Here is an 18095-nt window from a genome sequence, read left to right as displayed (position 1 = left end):
TAAATCAACACGACTAAACATAGCTATTGTGTAAATCAACACGACTAAACATAGCTATTGTGTAAATCAACACGACTAAACATAGCTATTGTGTAAATCAACACGACTAAACATAGCTATTGTGTAAATCAACACGACTAAACATAGCTATTGTGTAAATCAACACGACTAAACATAGCTATTGTGTAAATCAACACGACTAAACATAGCTATTGTGTAAATCAACACACGACTAAACATAGCTATTGAGTAAATCAACACGACTAAACATAGCTATTGTGTAAATCAACACACAACTAAACATAGCTATTGAGTAAATCAACACGACTAAACATAGCTATTGTGTAAATCAACACAACTAAACATAGCTATTGTGTAAATCAACACGACTAAACATAGCTATTGTGTAAATCAACACGACTAAACATAGCTATTGAGTAAATCAACACGACTAAACATAGCTATTTTGTAAATCAACACGACTAAACATAGCTATTGTGTAAATCAACACGACTAAACATAGCTATTGTGTAAATCAACACGACTAAACATAGCTATTGTGTAAATCAACACGACTAAACATAGCTATTGAGTAAATCAACACGACTAAACATAGCTATTGTGTAAATCAACACGACTAAACATAGCTATTGTGTAAATCAACACGACTAAACATAGCTATTGTGTAAATCAACATGACTAAACATAGCTATTGTGTAAATCAACACACGACTAAACATAGCTATTGTGTAAATCAACACACAACTAAACATAGCTATTGTGTAAATCAACACGACTAAACATAGCTATTGTGTAAATCAACACGACTAAACATAGCTATTGTGTAAATCAACACGACTAAACATAGCTATTGTGTAAATCAACACACGACTAAACATAGCTATTGTGTAAATCAACACGACTAAACATAGCTATTGTGTAAATCAACACAACTAAACATAGCTATTGTGTAAATCAACACACGACTAAACATAGCTATTGTGTAAATCAACACGACTAAACATAGCTATTGTGTAAATCAACACGACTAAACATAGCTATTGTGTAAATCAACACACGACTAAACATAGCTATTTTGTAAATCAACACGACTAAACATAGCTATTGTGTAAATCAACACGACTAAACATAGCTATTGTGTAAATCAACACGACTAAACATAGCTATTGTGTAAATCAACACACGACTAAACATAGCTATTGTGTAAATCAACACACAACTAAACATAGCTATTGTGTAAATCAACACACAACTAAACATAGCTATTGAGTAAATCAACACGACTAAACATAGCTATTGTGTAAATCAACACGACTAAACATAGCTATTTTGTAAATCAACACGACTAAACATAGCTATTGTGTAAATCAACACGACTAAACATAGCTATTGAGTAAATCAACACGACTAAACATAGCTATTGTGTAAATCAACATGACTAAACATAGCTATTGTGTAAATCAACACGACTAAACATAGCTATTGTGTAAATCAACACACGACTAAACATAGCTATTGTGTAAATCAACACGACTAAATATAGCTATTGTGTAAATCAACACACGACTAAACATAGCTATTGTGTAAATCAACACAACTAAACATAGCTATTGTGTAAATCAACACGACTAAACATAGCTATTGTGTAAATCAACACACGACTAAACATAGCTATTTTGTAAATCAACACGACTAAACATAGCTATTGTGTAAATCAACACGACTAAACATAGCTATTGTGTAAATCAACACACGACTAAACATAGCTATTGTGTAAATCAACACACGACTAAACATAGCTATTGTGTAAATCAACACAACTAAACATAGCTATTGTGTAAATCAACACACGACTAAACATAGCTATTGTGTAAATCAACACGACTAAACATAGCTATTTTGTAAATCAACACGACTAAACATAGCTATTGTGTAAATCAACACGACTAAACATAGCTATTGTGTAAATCAACACACGACTAAACATAGCTATTGTGTAAATCAACACGACTAAACATAGCTATTGTGTAAATCAACACACAACTAAACATAGCTATTGTGTAAATCAACACGACTAAACATAGCTATTGTGTAAATCAACACGACTAAACATAGCTATTGTGTAAATCAACACACGACTAAACATAGCTATTGTGTAAATCAACACGAACGAAACTAAGGCATCGACACTAGTACTGTTATGAGTAACAAAGAAGGAAAGAAAACTGAGCAAAAGAGAACAACGGAGTTAAATGTAAGGACGACAGAACGAACTACAGACAAATATTAAAAGTGGGGAAATGCATTGATGAATAAATTGATGTCCTGAATGAATGAATGAATGAATGAATGAATGAATGAATGAATGAATGTTTAGCCTCAATCTGACTGAACTATTGAATGCGCGAATGATTAACTTTTCGATGTCCTAGATAAGTAACATATTTAGGGACCTCCATCCATCACAAGATTATTTGCACAACCAATGACGATTACAACTTTAGTCAGGTGAGAGAGAGAGAGAGAGAGAGAGAGAGAGAGAGAGAGAGAGAGAGAGAGAGAGAGAGAGAGAGAGAGAGAGAGAGAGAGAGAGAGGGGGGGGGGGGCAGAGAAAAAAAACAGGGACATACATACATACATACATACATACATACATACATACATACATACATACATACATACGGACGGACGGACGGACGGACGGACGGACAGACAGACAGACAGACAGACAGACAGACAGACAGACAGACAGACAGACAGACAGACAGACAGACAGACAGACAGACAGACAGACAGACAGACAGACAGACAGAGAAAGAGACAGAGACAGAGAAATAGAGAAATAGAGAGGGACAAAAAGAGTGAGAGGGGAGGGGTGAGAAGAGGGGATGAGAGGGAGGGGAGGGGGATGAGCGAGAGGGAGGGTTTGTGAGAGAGGGGGAGAGTGGGATGAGAGAGAGCCTATTATTTACATGTCAGTCAATCGCTTAGCTTCTCCTAATGTTGCGATACACCTTACCATGACCTGCATGTCGACAATACATATTATAGACTCTTCGTGTTACATTTACATATACTAGCACTTCGCAATTACTCTACCAAATTAGACCACACAGATTCCGAGACAATGACATATATTTGAGATTGAATTCATGTACACATCACATCATATCACGTCACACATTAGAAACTTTACATAACTTGGCAAAAATGTCACTTCTTTAACTTCTTTAATTATTTTCAGATGTTGTAAAATGGATTAAAAATACAGGTCAATTGAAAACTAACGGACAATTTCAGTGGAGGAGAGATTGTTTGAGTTGTAAGGACTTGACAAAGAGTTTCGAGAAGACTGAGTCGTTGGGTCGTACTGCAATGTTTACGTTATCATGTATTTGTTTCTTTGTTCAGTATTCGCCGACATCACCTGTGGCAACGAAAAGAATACTGTCGATTACTTGTAATAAAAAATAATCATACAGTGATTTAAAGAAACAACTTATTCTACATTTGTCTTGAATACGATGCATTATGAAAATACTTTGTACGCTGATAAAGGGGTTTGTATTTCGAAGTTTCGATACAGAATTCATAATTGTGTGAAAATACGACATACATAAATACGTCCGTCCGTCAGTCCGTGCATGCATACATACATACATACATACATACATACATACATACATACATACATACATTCATACATTCATACACACACACACACATACATACATACATACATACATACATACATACATACATACACACACACACATACATACATACATACATACATACATACATACATACATACATACATACACACACATACATTACATACATACATACATACATACATACATACATACATACATACATACATTAAATTACTTGGGTATCGAAATATATAAAATAATCATTAATACTTACGTTTTGTTTAGAATCTCATTTTTGGGAAGGATCCTCTTTCTGTAAATAAAATGAAAACGTATTATGACGTACAGTTCCTTGATGACGTATTATGACGTACAGTTCCTTGATGACGTATTATGACGTACAGTTCCTTGATGACGTATATGACGTACAGTTCCTTGATGACGTATTATGACGTACAGTTCCTTGATGACGTATTTGACTATATTGATTTCTATAGTGTTGACGTTGGTATGTTTAGATTAGATTAGATTACATTAGATTAGCTTGCCAATCACATAGTTTACATTGTGTGTTGTAATTAGTCCAAGGTACTATTATAACTAATATGTGTTTCCAAATGTTTTTTTTCCCACTTCCGCCGAACCTCGTACCCAAACTCAACTTAGCGTGTATATACACCGTTGCTGTAGTCACCAAGTATTGAAAGTGACGGTACATAATATTATTAGATGTTGTTGAAATGAATCCAAGAATTCACTAAAATAATTAATGACTCCATTCTACTCAATTTTCTAAATGAAACAGAATAAATTTAGGACGATCGATCGCAGAAGATCGTCTGCTTATTACCTTCGATATCTCTGGTTTCATCCTGTAGGGAAAAAAAGAAGAAGCGATGTAAATATAAGTATTTCTTTCTTTTAATAAAGGATATGTTTATCAAATTAAGGTATTGATTTAATCAGCAAACGAGTTTCCCGTTCAGTCTTTCATTATCATGTGTTCACGTCTACCGAACCATATAAACTCAAATTTTGTGTTCTATGAAGGATGGGTGAAACATATGTAGTAGGAATACAGCATTTTTGTGTTGTACTGGATGTTAATGCTATCCGCAAATTGCTAGAAATAATGATTACATACCCTTGCGCCCAGACGGTGGCGGCGCTTCACTGAAATGTGAACAAACGTAGATTATGAAGATCAACATTAGGGATAAAATATTTCCTTAAATAAATACAATACACATTTTACAAATAAATTAATTATTTACAGGATAACTACACAGTAACAACGATAGAATCATCCAACGGGGAATGAATAAAGTCTACATTTTACAAATAAGTCTACATATCCAAAATATAAGGCTCAGAGTTGATGAAGAGCGTCTAACGTAAAACAGGATTTTGAGAGATTCTTCGATATGTTTTGTTTGATAAGTTCGTGTCATTCGGAATATTCATCTATACCTAAGCAATGGATCACTGTCGCTTACCAATATCATCATAATTTCTGTTACTTACCAATATTATTGTAACTACTGTTACTTACCAATATCATCATAATTTCTGTTACTTACCAATATTATTGTAACTACTGTTACTTACCAATATCATTATAATTTCTGTCACTTACCAATGTTATCGTAATAACTGTTACTTACCAATATTACTGTAATTACTTTTACTTACCAATATCATTGTAATTTCTGACATCCTGAAACAAAATTGCCAACAGATGGTAAAGAAGTGGCTTTGTCGTCAACGGAAAACAAGTGATATATGTGATGTTATATTTGATTGAAATAAACATAACGGCTGAATTCTGTTTTCACAGAGACGTAATGAATCATTGTTCATCCTAATCCAGAGTCTGAGTCATATTATAGTTGTTCCAAATGACGAAATGAGATAAAACTTGTTTACTTGCAATTTTGATTGGTTAGAATATGTTTCCCCATAAGCAGATCTAGAATAGTAGCGTTGATATAATTTGATCAATGACATATAAATGACAGTCACTCACTCTAGGTCCTGTCAAGCTGTCTTCCTCCTAATGATAGAAATACAAACAGGAACATGCAAATAATGAATATTTTGAAAGTCTATATTGGTCATAACACAGAAGCTACTTGGAAATTAGAGAATATATAATAAGAGTACGGGAATTAAAAATGTTAGATTTCATTCTATCCTTGGTTATGTAAATGTAACAAAACGTCATGACAATATTACATACCAAAGTATACGAATATGACACAAAATATATGTCTTGCTTTCAATCTCAAACTTATTTATATCTATTAATGAATGATAAATTACACTCACTCTTGCTCCAAGCCTGTGCCGGCGTTTTTCTGAATATTAAAGTAAAACCAAATGTATTGATGTTAGATGTTTTAACTAAGTATAGGATTACCTAAAGAGAACAAAGCTCAGAGAAAGACACATTTTAATTTTCTCTTACCCATTTCGTCCTTGGCAAATGATGACAAAAGAAAAATAGAAACTATTTAGAGAAAATGATTTTACGATCAAATAGATTGTGTGCACAGTGTATGACATATGTATCTACGTTAACTGAAAATATTTTGTATTCTGCGAAAACAAAGAAAAAAAGTCCAACAAAGGTAAGATAATATGTACATTTAAATAAGAACTGAGAGGCGAAATATAGTATTATCGAATCAATTACTTATATTAATTTTTGATACAAATTACGTTGGTTAGTTAATTTGAGGACGTGTCATTTAGAAACATCAAGCTACCTAACGAAGCTTTGAGGATTACTATCAAATTATCTGTGTGAAAAGTCTGTGTGAAAAGTCTGTGTGGAAATTATAATTTAGTCACTAATTAAAGATATACTTCTTTAGATAATGAATTAAATGATTATTACTCACTCTAGCTCCAAGTCTGTGGCGACGTTTTTCTAAGAATGAAAAATGTCAAAAATTTAAGTTTTCAAGTTTGTGTATTTATGTAAAAGGTGAAGGTATTTTTGTAACATTGTGTCTCTTAGTATATAAGTGTCTCTCTGTGTGTAGTGGTGTTAATAACAGGTTTTTTTCTTTCTTTTTTTCTCTCTGAAGTGACTTCAATGGGAATCTGACAGTTGTGAAGTAAAACTCTTACCGACATCGTTCTCCTAAAACAAAAAGACAGAAATTTACATTACGTTTTGAAGTAAAATTACAATATAGATAACATGACGAGTCATGAACAAAAACAACACAAGACAGAAAAATGTAAAATAGTCACTTCAAGAAGTCTTAATATTGCATTAACAATTTAGAGTTAACCATAATATACTTACTCTAGCACCTAGTCTGTGACGACGTTTTTCTGTAAGGAAATGAACATCAGGGATATGGGTCAATTGCCGCTGAAGTGATTATGTTAGTGATATTGTTACTAAAGTGATATTGTTACTATAGTGAAAGAGGACAATTATAATAAAACGATTCTTATTCAAAAACATATTTGATAAACTTAGAACAGAAACTTATCAATGTCATCGTTCAATTCTTCCTGAAATGGAGAAAAGAAATGTTTGAAAAGATTAATTATCTATAAAATCACTAAATGTTTCTAGGGATATAAACCATATTGATAAATATCGTAATAAAACTATTCTAATTCGTTGTTTATAGGATTAGAGTTTATGGTTGCAATACCATCATTGTCATTTCAAGTACGATATCAAATATCAGATGACTTCATCAACGGAAATGGAGTTGAACTCACCCTGGCTCCTAATCTGTGGCGGCGTTTTCCTGTAAAGAAAAATGTTATTTTAATTATATTTCATTTGATGGAATGTAAATAGAGTGCTTATCTAAATTAATTATTTTATTTTATTTTATTTAGAATAATACAATAAAGTCATCTTACCAATATCGTCATTCAGTTCGTCCTGAAAACAAGGAGACAAAATGGGAATAAATTATGTATATGTTCGAGGTAGTCAGATGACGTCATTGAAATGACATGACGTCATTATTACAGGTTATCACTTTGACATTATATTCCAATGGAGATTACAACATGTATATGAATTGATATTTCAATAGTCAAATTAAGACATGCCGTGAGTTGTGTTTGTCCTCATGGAAAGGGAAAGAGTAGTGATGTAGTAATTGTGGTAGTCTGATTACTATGGTATACTGAACAATCTCTGGTACTTAATTTTAAAATTACTTTAATTTACTTTACAGGTATTTTTCGTAAATAACCAAGTAATACAGTGAAGTGAAATAATGTACTCACTCTTGCTCCAAGTCTATGGCGACGTTTTTCTGTTAACGAAATAGAATAACTACACTTAGAGAAATACCTAAGATAATCGTAATATAGATATTTTGTAATTGGAAATATCATGAAACTATAAAGATATCTGACTTTTACTTACCAATATCATAGTTCATCATGTCATCCTAGAAGAAAACAAAGAGATTACAAATTAGAAAATATAAACAGAGAATTAAAAAGTGAGAAAATAAAGAAATCAATGGCCATGCAGTTAGAAAATGTTTGTTCCTTTTATAATTAGATATATATAATTGAATAATATGAACATTGGTTATAGTATTATTGATTTGAACGAAAGTAAAACTGTACACTCACTCTAGCTCCCAGTCTGTGACGACGCTTTTCTGTAAAGAAAGGGTCTGTGATGTCAATTATAGCAATTCATTGCCTCAAAAAAAAATGTGAAATGAAATTGACTTTAATTTAAAAATTCTGGAGGATCAAAAGCTATAGTGTTTAATCTTACCAACTTCGTCATTCATCATTTCATCCTAGAATAAAAACACAGAAAATGAAGTTTGTTTGGAAAGTGAAAAGATCAAGAATGCAATGGCCGAGTAGTTTTTTTTTAATGATTCAATTATTATAAATTCAAATAAATAAGTCTTCCGATGTATGCAACGAATCCACACACAGTTCGATAGCAACACGATTGATCTGAACTAAGGTGTCTCCTCTCATTACATTCTATAAGGATCACAGTATATGGTTTGAATATGATACTATTAATAATGTAATTATCATACGATCCATGTGAACGTTTGACGTATTGACCAATCATATTGTGTCATTTATAGCTATCAATCACGTGGTTGTCACACTATTGCTTATTTGTTAGGAGACGACGGTATATACTCACTCTAGCTCCGAGTCTATAGCGACGTTTTTCTATGAAGTGGAAAAGAGATATTTTGTTATCTTTGGTACGGTGTGTATATTTCAATAATCAGAAAACATAAAAACATCATTTATCTGTGAAAATATTTGATTTACTACTTATATTAGTTTGTTATCTTACCAATATCATCATTCATTTCTTCATCCTACAAAGTAGAAGAGAGAACAATAGTATGATTTATCTTTTTAGGGATAATACTGTAAATATATCAAGAAACTGAGAAATCAGTACGAAATCACAAATACTTGAACAACGTAATAGTCTCATTAAAGTAAACATCGTTAAAACAATTCGTGTAAACAAATGTGCACTCACTCTAGCTCCGAGTCTATGGCGGCGCTTTTCTAGGATAAAATAGAAAACAAACATGGTTTAGAGATTGTTTGTAATTCCACAGAAGCTGAAGGATTTTTACACAAAGTACATTCATCTATTGCAAGTTGTCAAACGTAAAAATGAAATTAAAGACGGCGTTTTTCTGGAAAACAAAGATGATGAATTATTAACCATACGTTCCACCAATAGAAGCGTATATTCTTATTTAGCATTCATACTTACCAATGTCGTCTTCAAGATAATCCTGCAACAAACATAAAATGAGGGAAATTCGGCTTTGCGATAATACAATGAATGAAATACAAAAATGATAATGTTATAATGAGTAAAGATAATGATAATATAATGTCAAAATTTATCGGTTATATTTAACGCTTTGTGGCTGAAGGTCTGCCAGTTTGACTGTACATACATACATACATACATACATACATACATACATACATACATACATACATACATACATACATACATACATAGTTACACACACATACATACATACATACATACATACATACATACATACATACATACATACATACATACATACATACATACATACATAGTTACACACACATACATACATACATACATACATACATACATACATACATACATACATACATACATACATACATACATATATACACACATACATACATACATACATACATACATACATACATACATACATACATACATACATACATACATACATACATACATGCATGCATACATACATTTTAATAATAGTATAATAATATAGTTTATTGTATTCAAAGGCCTCCGGCCCATATACAAATTATTGTTGTTTCAGTACAAAATGTTATATTACATCACACGGTTGCAAATCAAAATAAAATCTCTCTTCTTAAACGTCTATTGAATAAATTTACAAAGTTTGTACAGAACATCTGCATACATACATACATACATACATACGTCCATACATGCATACATACATACATGCATGCACGCACTTCTAATACAAACGTGTTTAATGCATTACTCAGCCTATATACAAAACTTAAACCTAATGTCACTTGAATACTTTATTACTGTCTGGTTAACTATCATATTAACAAAATGCAATAAACTTACCCTAGCTCCTAATCTGTGGCGTCGCTTTTCTAAAAATGACAAGACAATCAACGTATCAACGATGTTTTCATCGACTACTTCTAATTTTGGCATACGTAATATTTTTCTGCATGTGACTCAGTTTGTTTGTTTTGTTTTGTATTGGGGGGAGGGGTATATATATATATATATATATATATATATATATATATATATATATATATATATATATATATTCAATTAAATGTGTATTCTAATTATTAAATCAAAATTATACATTACGTGCTGTTGGTAGAAATGAAATCTGGTATTTAGGTATTCATAACAGTTTTGATAGAATAGATTAGTATCTGTGTACTAACATGTAGATGGATTCTTTAAAATGTCAACAAGTACACTAACAACATTAGACACTCATCAATTAAATCATATGACGTCACTAACATTCAAATAGACCAGTTTAATCATTGCTTTGTATACACAGTATTTCACACCAATGTCAAATGACCTTATAAGGAATGGTTTACAATGGGCAGATAATCTATATTGATGGGTGTATATTACGTTATATATATATATATATATATACCAATATCAAATGACCTTATAAGGAATGGTTTACAATGGGCAGACAATCTATATTGATGGGTGTATATTACGTTTTATATATATATATTAAATAAATAAATAAATAAATACATTTATGGTATAATTGTATAGCAATACATTAGGATTGCTAGTAGACGGACGGACCAAGTGTTGTATAGTAATGTAAATAATCTATTTCGTGTAGATCAAAATGCTAGCATAGCATTGTACTTCTTACAGTGATTCACATTTAGAGCATAAAGTCACACAAAACTCTGCCCATCAACTCTGAATCACGTATATCTTCAGATGCATATGATTACAATACTCTGCAACATACTTGTGAAAATAAGTAACGCACTTTTGAGGAAACGAATAGCGTTTAATTTCTAGTAAAATAACTAGAAAATGTTGAGACATCTGATAATTACCACGTAAAGTTCAAAACTACCAAAATCTTACCTATGTCTGCCTCCTTTATACGCATTAGGAAAGAAAATTATCAATTTGAATTAATTGGTGACTAAATATCAACTGTAAATTCGTTCGGAATATCAGGAACAGTTTAAAGCTACTTAACTAAACAGTCTTTTTAAATTCTATAGAAGTGTCTACAATTTTTTGTAAATAATTTAAGATTTCACTTGTAACTCTTTTGTCCTTTGTATAACAGTTGAACATTATCATTTCAATTCATTAATTTACTAATTAAAGTCGTCATTAAAAAGAAACTACTACAAATGTGTCCTCTCTGTGCAAAAGTTAGTATTAATCTTCTCAAGTCTGATCTTAATGGCTTCTTGTTCGTAATGTCGTTTGTAAAAAACCACCATGTGTTATTTCTGTCCCAAACCATTAATACATGTACATGCAGCTGATAACTTAGAAAAGTGAAAACTACTGGTGTAATGTATTGTTAGAACATTACTGGTCAATTTTTTATAGATTACATCTGGTATTTTAAGTATTTCATTGTTGGTATATTTAAAAGACATATCACAATTACTACAATGACATTATATTGTGGTTGCTAAGTGATGAACCACTAAGATAGAAAGAAATATTTTCATCGACGGGAATAGAAAGTCGTGTTATCAATTACAATAAGATGACTTTCACAACAATAAAATAAATTGAGATGTCATACAGAGACTCTCAATCTTCATTTACCTACAAATACAACCCTGATATAAACTAATATCAAGGGTAAATATCTCATTAATACTTTATGGATTATGTTATTTTTTTAAATTATAAACATTTTACTCTATTTTAGAGAGTAACTGATTAAGTCGTCCATAATTTTAATTATCTCTCATTAAGTTTATATTAATGTATATTATCTTATAATACGTCAGAGACAGTATTAATTTAGTCAACATTCCATCAACATTTATAAATATTCTTTGACTTTGTACTCTGACCTAGATTGTAAGTTGACATTGCCCTTGAACTACAAAGATTTAGTTAACTGTCCACCTCAATGTAAGGTATCACATGCAGTTTACATGTCAATGGTTTTTTATCTAAGCTTATAATATTTGCCTATTGTACGTGCTGAGGACACTTTACAAAAGGTATTAATTTGTAATGATAAATTCATCAAATATCATTTCTAACACTAAAATAGCCATAGGCGAAATAACCAAGCATCAGTTATTGCATACACTGATAAATTGGTTAGCTTAATGTTTGGTACGTATCAAATGATAACCTTTATAATTGAGCAAGATGTCAGCATTATCTAAACAATTGATGTCTTTCTAATTTGAACTGAATTGTAAGCATTGCTTCTTAAATTTCTAATACAGTTTACATTTTTCTATTTATCAAACCGTAACGTATCTTAACATATAACTTTATTTTATCTACTTACAACCATGTTACCAACTGTAAAGTGGACATTTAGCACCAGACCTTTTGATAATTTCTTGACAAATATCTAATCAAGTATTAAATGCTGTATGAGTCTACATCTGCTAGAAATGTTGTCAGTCGTTAACTGTTACTTTTAAGTACTTCATATTATGCCTACTAGAGTGATTTCATTAGCATTCACACAACAAAGATTATAGTTCCAAACAGAGCGCTGAAATGTTGGTTCAATAAAAACGAATGTCCTTATGAAAAAAACTCTCTTTCATTTCAGTGTATAGTGATTGAAATGTTAACTTACCCTTTCTTCAAACTGTGCAGACGATGGTGTGATGAAGGTGGCCAACATAAATGTGAGTGCTACCACAAGAAGTAAAACTGACTGCATACTGAAGTTCATCTTGATGTCTGCGTTCTTCTCCACATAAACCGAACTGATATTTGGTAGCAGTAATTAGAGTTTATATACCCCATTGCCCAATCTAAAGAAAGGTCAAAGGTTACATAATCAATCTAAATTCAATTCCCATAATAACAGACACCTGTATTGTCGGCCAATATAACAAAGTACCGTTATCAATTCGGTCGTCTATTAAAGATTAAATGAATAAATTGATTGTCTATTAAGAACACCTTTCAGGGAATTGTAAATTTTGCTGACTTTTAGTAACCAATCTACCAGGCCATTATTCTTCCTCACTGCTATTGTATTATTATTTGACATACTGTATTACGTCTACTACACACTTGGGACATCAGTTCGTAATCTGACGGTTTGTCAGATCACCATCTGTGACTTTAACACCTGTAGTTTATGTATATGTTTGTCAATACTGTTGGATTTAGGCCTAGAAACAGTAATTAAGCGGATAGAGGGGCAAAGGAAAGGAGAATTATTGGAGAGAGGGATAGAGATAAAAAAGTAGACTGAAAGAAAGTAAAATATAGCCACTAATGATCGAATCTGAGTGTGGCATTTGTATATAATGATTTTCATTTGATTAATTCAGTGGGAAAACTTTATTTCTCAAGACCCATGTAATGTCGTTCTGAATACATCCCTTGTAATGTTGATTTGAGAGATGTATAACATGTTGCCACTGACAAGAGAATAATTTGAATACATGGATATCTGATATATTATATACTTATACAGCTTTCAAATTCAACACATTATTATGATGATAATACATTGTCGATAGGACATATCACATTGTACTCTAATAACTTCAACTCATCACGAGCAGTTTCATTTAACTCTTATCAACATAATTCACAATATATTTGATTTTTGCTCCAGACTTTATCGATTTGTAAAGTTCACTTCAGTGACATTAGGTAAAGATACATTATTTATATCATACAGCTGTTTCTGTTGTCTGATGCTAATGAAACTAAGCTGATCAGTTCATAGATCAACTAACTATACCTAAATCATAACCTGTAAATTTTAAAAGTGTGAATTTACAGTTATAATTTGTAATTGTCAAAAGTAATTTCTTATTAAAATGTTTAAAAAGTGAAACAAATGAACAAGTAATACGAGTCATCCACTTCAAAGCTAATATGTTTTAACAAGTAATACGAGTCGTACACTTCAAAGCTAATATGCTTTAACAAGTAATACGAGTCATACACTTCAAAGCTAATATGGTTTAACAAGTAATACGAGTCGTACACTTCAAAGCTAATATGCTTTAACAAGAAATACGAGTAGTACACTTCAAAGCTAATATGCTTTAACAAGTAATACGAGTAGTACATTTCAAAGCTAATATGCTTTAACAAGTAATGCGAGTCATATACTTCAAAGCTAATAAGTTTTAACAAGTAATACGAGTCGCACACTTCAAAGCTAATATGTTTTAACAAGTAATACGAGTCGCACACTTCAAAGCTAATATGCTTTAACAAGTAATACGAGTCATACACTTCAAAGCTAATATGCTTTAATAAATAATACGAGTCGTACACTTCAAAGCTAATATGTTTTAACAAGTAATACGAGTCGTACACTTCAAAGCTGATATAGTTTAACAAGTAATACGAGTCGGACACTTCAAAGCTAATATGCTTTAACAAGTAATACGAGTCGTACATTTCAAAGCTAATATACTTTAACAAGTAATGCGAGTCATACACTTAAAAGCTAATAAGTTTTAACAAGTAATACGAGTCGTACACTTCAAAGCTGATATAGTTTAACAAGTAATACGAGTCGGACACTTCAAAGCTAATATGCTTTAACAAGTAATACGAGTCATACACTTCAAAGCTAATATGCTTTAACAAGTAATACGAGTTGTACACTTCAAAGCTAATATGCTTTAACAAGTAATACGAGTTGTACACTTCAAAGCTAATATGCTTTAACAAGTAATACGAGTCATACACTTCAAAGCTAATATGCTTTAACAAGTAATACGAGTTGTACACTTCAAAGCTAATATGCTTTAACAAGTAATACGAGTCATACACTTCAAAGCTAATATGCTTTAACAAGTAATACGAGTAGTACATTTCAAAGCTAATATGCTTTAACAAGTAATGCGAGTCATACACTTAAAAGCTAATAAGTTTTAACAAGTAATACGAGTCGTACACTTCAAAGCTGATATAGTTTAACAAGTAATACGAGTCGGACACTTCAAAGCTAATATGCTTTAACAAGTAATACGAGTCATACACTTCAAAGCTAATATGCTTTAACAAGTAATACGAGTCGTACACTTCAAAGCTAATATGCTTTAACAAGTAATACGAGTCATACACTTCAAAGCTAATATGCTTTAACAAGTAATACGAGTCGTACACTTCAAAGCTAATATGGTTTAACAAGTAATACGAGTCAGACAATTCAAAGCTAATATGCTTTAACAAGTAATACGAGTCGCACACTTCAAAGCTAATATGCTTTTAAACAAAGATTTGAAATTTAATGAAACAATCACCTCTACCTCAAGGGACACTATATTAATTATGAAAATTAGTATGGAACTTAATAATAATTGTCAATTGAAAACATTGGTAGATATATATATATCAATTTAAAACAGCTATCCTCAACACAGTAGCGAAATAGTTTATATGTATAAATTAAATAATCTTCTAATAGTATATCTTCAGGCAAGATATAATACTTCACTGTCAAAATAACAATAACTATGTAATTAGCTATTACAGACAACTATTGTATTTTAAATGGTATTAGTTGAAATCTAAATAGCATCTCTTACAAAACTCATCATGATCATGATCTTTGTCTCTGCTCATAAACGTGTCATCATTTCGTGTGGAATAAAAGACCCGTTTTAACAACTATAGGCCATTATTTAATTAAGTTTGCTTTAGCAATGGCAGCTTTTAAAGCAGGTCAACAGTCACAATTTAAATGCAAAGATTAAAGGACGATATCAATTCATCTGAATTTAAGAAAATAATTCGTTTTTTCAAATAATAGTATACCATTCATGTTATAATATTTTTTTTTAAATATATTGCATGCGGAGGACATAGATCGGGAACAGGTCATTAAATATATATAACTGAACTGTGTATTTGGGTGAAACTACTTGAAATCGTGTATTTGGGTGAAACTACTTAAAATCGTCTATTTGGGTGAAACTACTTAAAATCGTGTATTTGGGTGAAACTACTTAAAATCGTCTATTTGGGTGAAACTACTTAAAATCGTGTATTTCGGTGAAACTACTTAAAATCGTGTATTTCGATGAAACTACTTAAAACCGTGTATTTCGGTGAAACTACTTAAAATCGTGTATTTCGGTGAAACTACTTAAAATCGTGTATTTCGGTGAAACTACTTAAAATCGTGTATTTTGGTGAAACTACTTAAAATCGTGTATTTGAGAATATAATGGGTAGTGAAAATTGTGCTTACAATTACTAGTGATTCCCTGGATTTGTTTTAATTGGGTGAATGGAAAACTTGATTTTTCAATTAACATACTTATTAATATTTGATGGGGAAAACGATGTCAAGTTGTTGATGTATAATCGTCTCATTGATTGATTAAATTGAAATGACTATAACAACCCTTGAGGCATGAAATGTTGCCATGGATATATAAACCTTATATAGGACTCTGTGATGCCCAATTTTCAGTTAAGTTTGGAATAATGAACGGAACAAGCTGGATGTAGTTGAAACTATTCTCATAAAGCCATGCATACTAACAACATATTATTGTGTTCTGTCTGAATCCATCACTCAAGGTAAAGTTGACAGATGAGAGATGTTAGCATGTTACGACCTGTGCACCTTACATCAGCGACACTTACGTCATAGCTTATTCTGACATGATTAATTTATTGAAATATAATTATATCTCTATATAGCTTCATGTGCAGACACTTGTTAATAGGCAGCTGTTAGGGATGATGTAATTATAGAAGTGTGTGACATTATAGAACTAGTCTTGTTAACATTAGTCAAATCATGGTTGTCTAGGTGCAACACATGGCGGTGGTATTAGACCACAGATTGCCACAGATTAGGTACTACAGCTAAATATTAATAATATAACCACCTTCAAACAACAGCGAACCAGCACCTTTATATTTCATTGGTTTGTATATTGGTCTGTTCCCACTTTGCTTTATATTTGTCTGACACACACACACACACACACACACACACACACACACACACACACACACACACACACACACACATACATACACACATACATACATACACACACACACATACACACAAACACACACACATACATACATACATACATACATACATACATACATACATACATACATACATACATACATACATACATACATATTAAAGGAACGAGTGAAATAGTCCCGATCAATAAATGCAATCCGACATTTCGAATATGTATTCTTTCTCATAGGATATCAAGGCAAGATACAGTAGGTCATCACCTGACTGTATATCTAAATGCTATGGAATAGAACGACATACTGCAAGTTCTTTTAAATGGTTAAATTACGGACAGAATACGCGTAGAGATATGGTAGGGACTGATGTAAATAATCTATTAATTTTACGGGTTTCCAGCGTTCCGAAATGGAAAATGATTTCCTCCTCTTTCAACCTCAATCGATCCTCATCAACATAAATTTTACAAATTCCTGAAATAGACAAATCTGATACACTATGATCGTTAGTAATAAAATGTACAGATACGGGATAGTTACGATTCCTTGTTCTGGTAAGAACTTATATATAAAACACCAAATTTCTCTTTCAGACTGGCATGTGATGCAATACACTACGTTAGTACTGATACAACTAAATCTACTCGTAACAGCCACACTGTTCTTAGGGC

At 31.6% G+C, this 18095-nt stretch overlaps 1 long non-coding RNA gene across 1 annotated transcript; it reads right to left on the bottom strand.

Annotated features, from left to right (window-relative positions):
* Positions 1-3308: 3308 nt before the first annotated feature.
* Positions 3309-6035, bottom strand: LOC144440495 (uncharacterized). The gene is made up of 7 exons (XR_013481206.1): positions 6006-6035; positions 5704-5730; positions 5370-5394; positions 4822-4850; positions 4528-4549; positions 3952-3990; positions 3309-3448 (listed from the first exon to the last, which is right to left on the bottom strand). It is a non-coding gene; the product is annotated as an uncharacterized LOC144440495 (long non-coding RNA).
* Between the last annotated feature and the right edge of the window lie 12060 nt (positions 6036-18095).

The sequence above is a fragment of the Glandiceps talaboti genome, chromosome 9 (assembly GCF_964340395.1).
Source record: "Glandiceps talaboti chromosome 9, keGlaTala1.1, whole genome shotgun sequence".
NCBI lineage: Eukaryota > Metazoa > Hemichordata > Enteropneusta > Spengelidae > Glandiceps > Glandiceps talaboti.
Note: the sequence above shows the minus strand (reverse complement) of the source record. Positions and strands in the feature narration are given on the sequence as shown.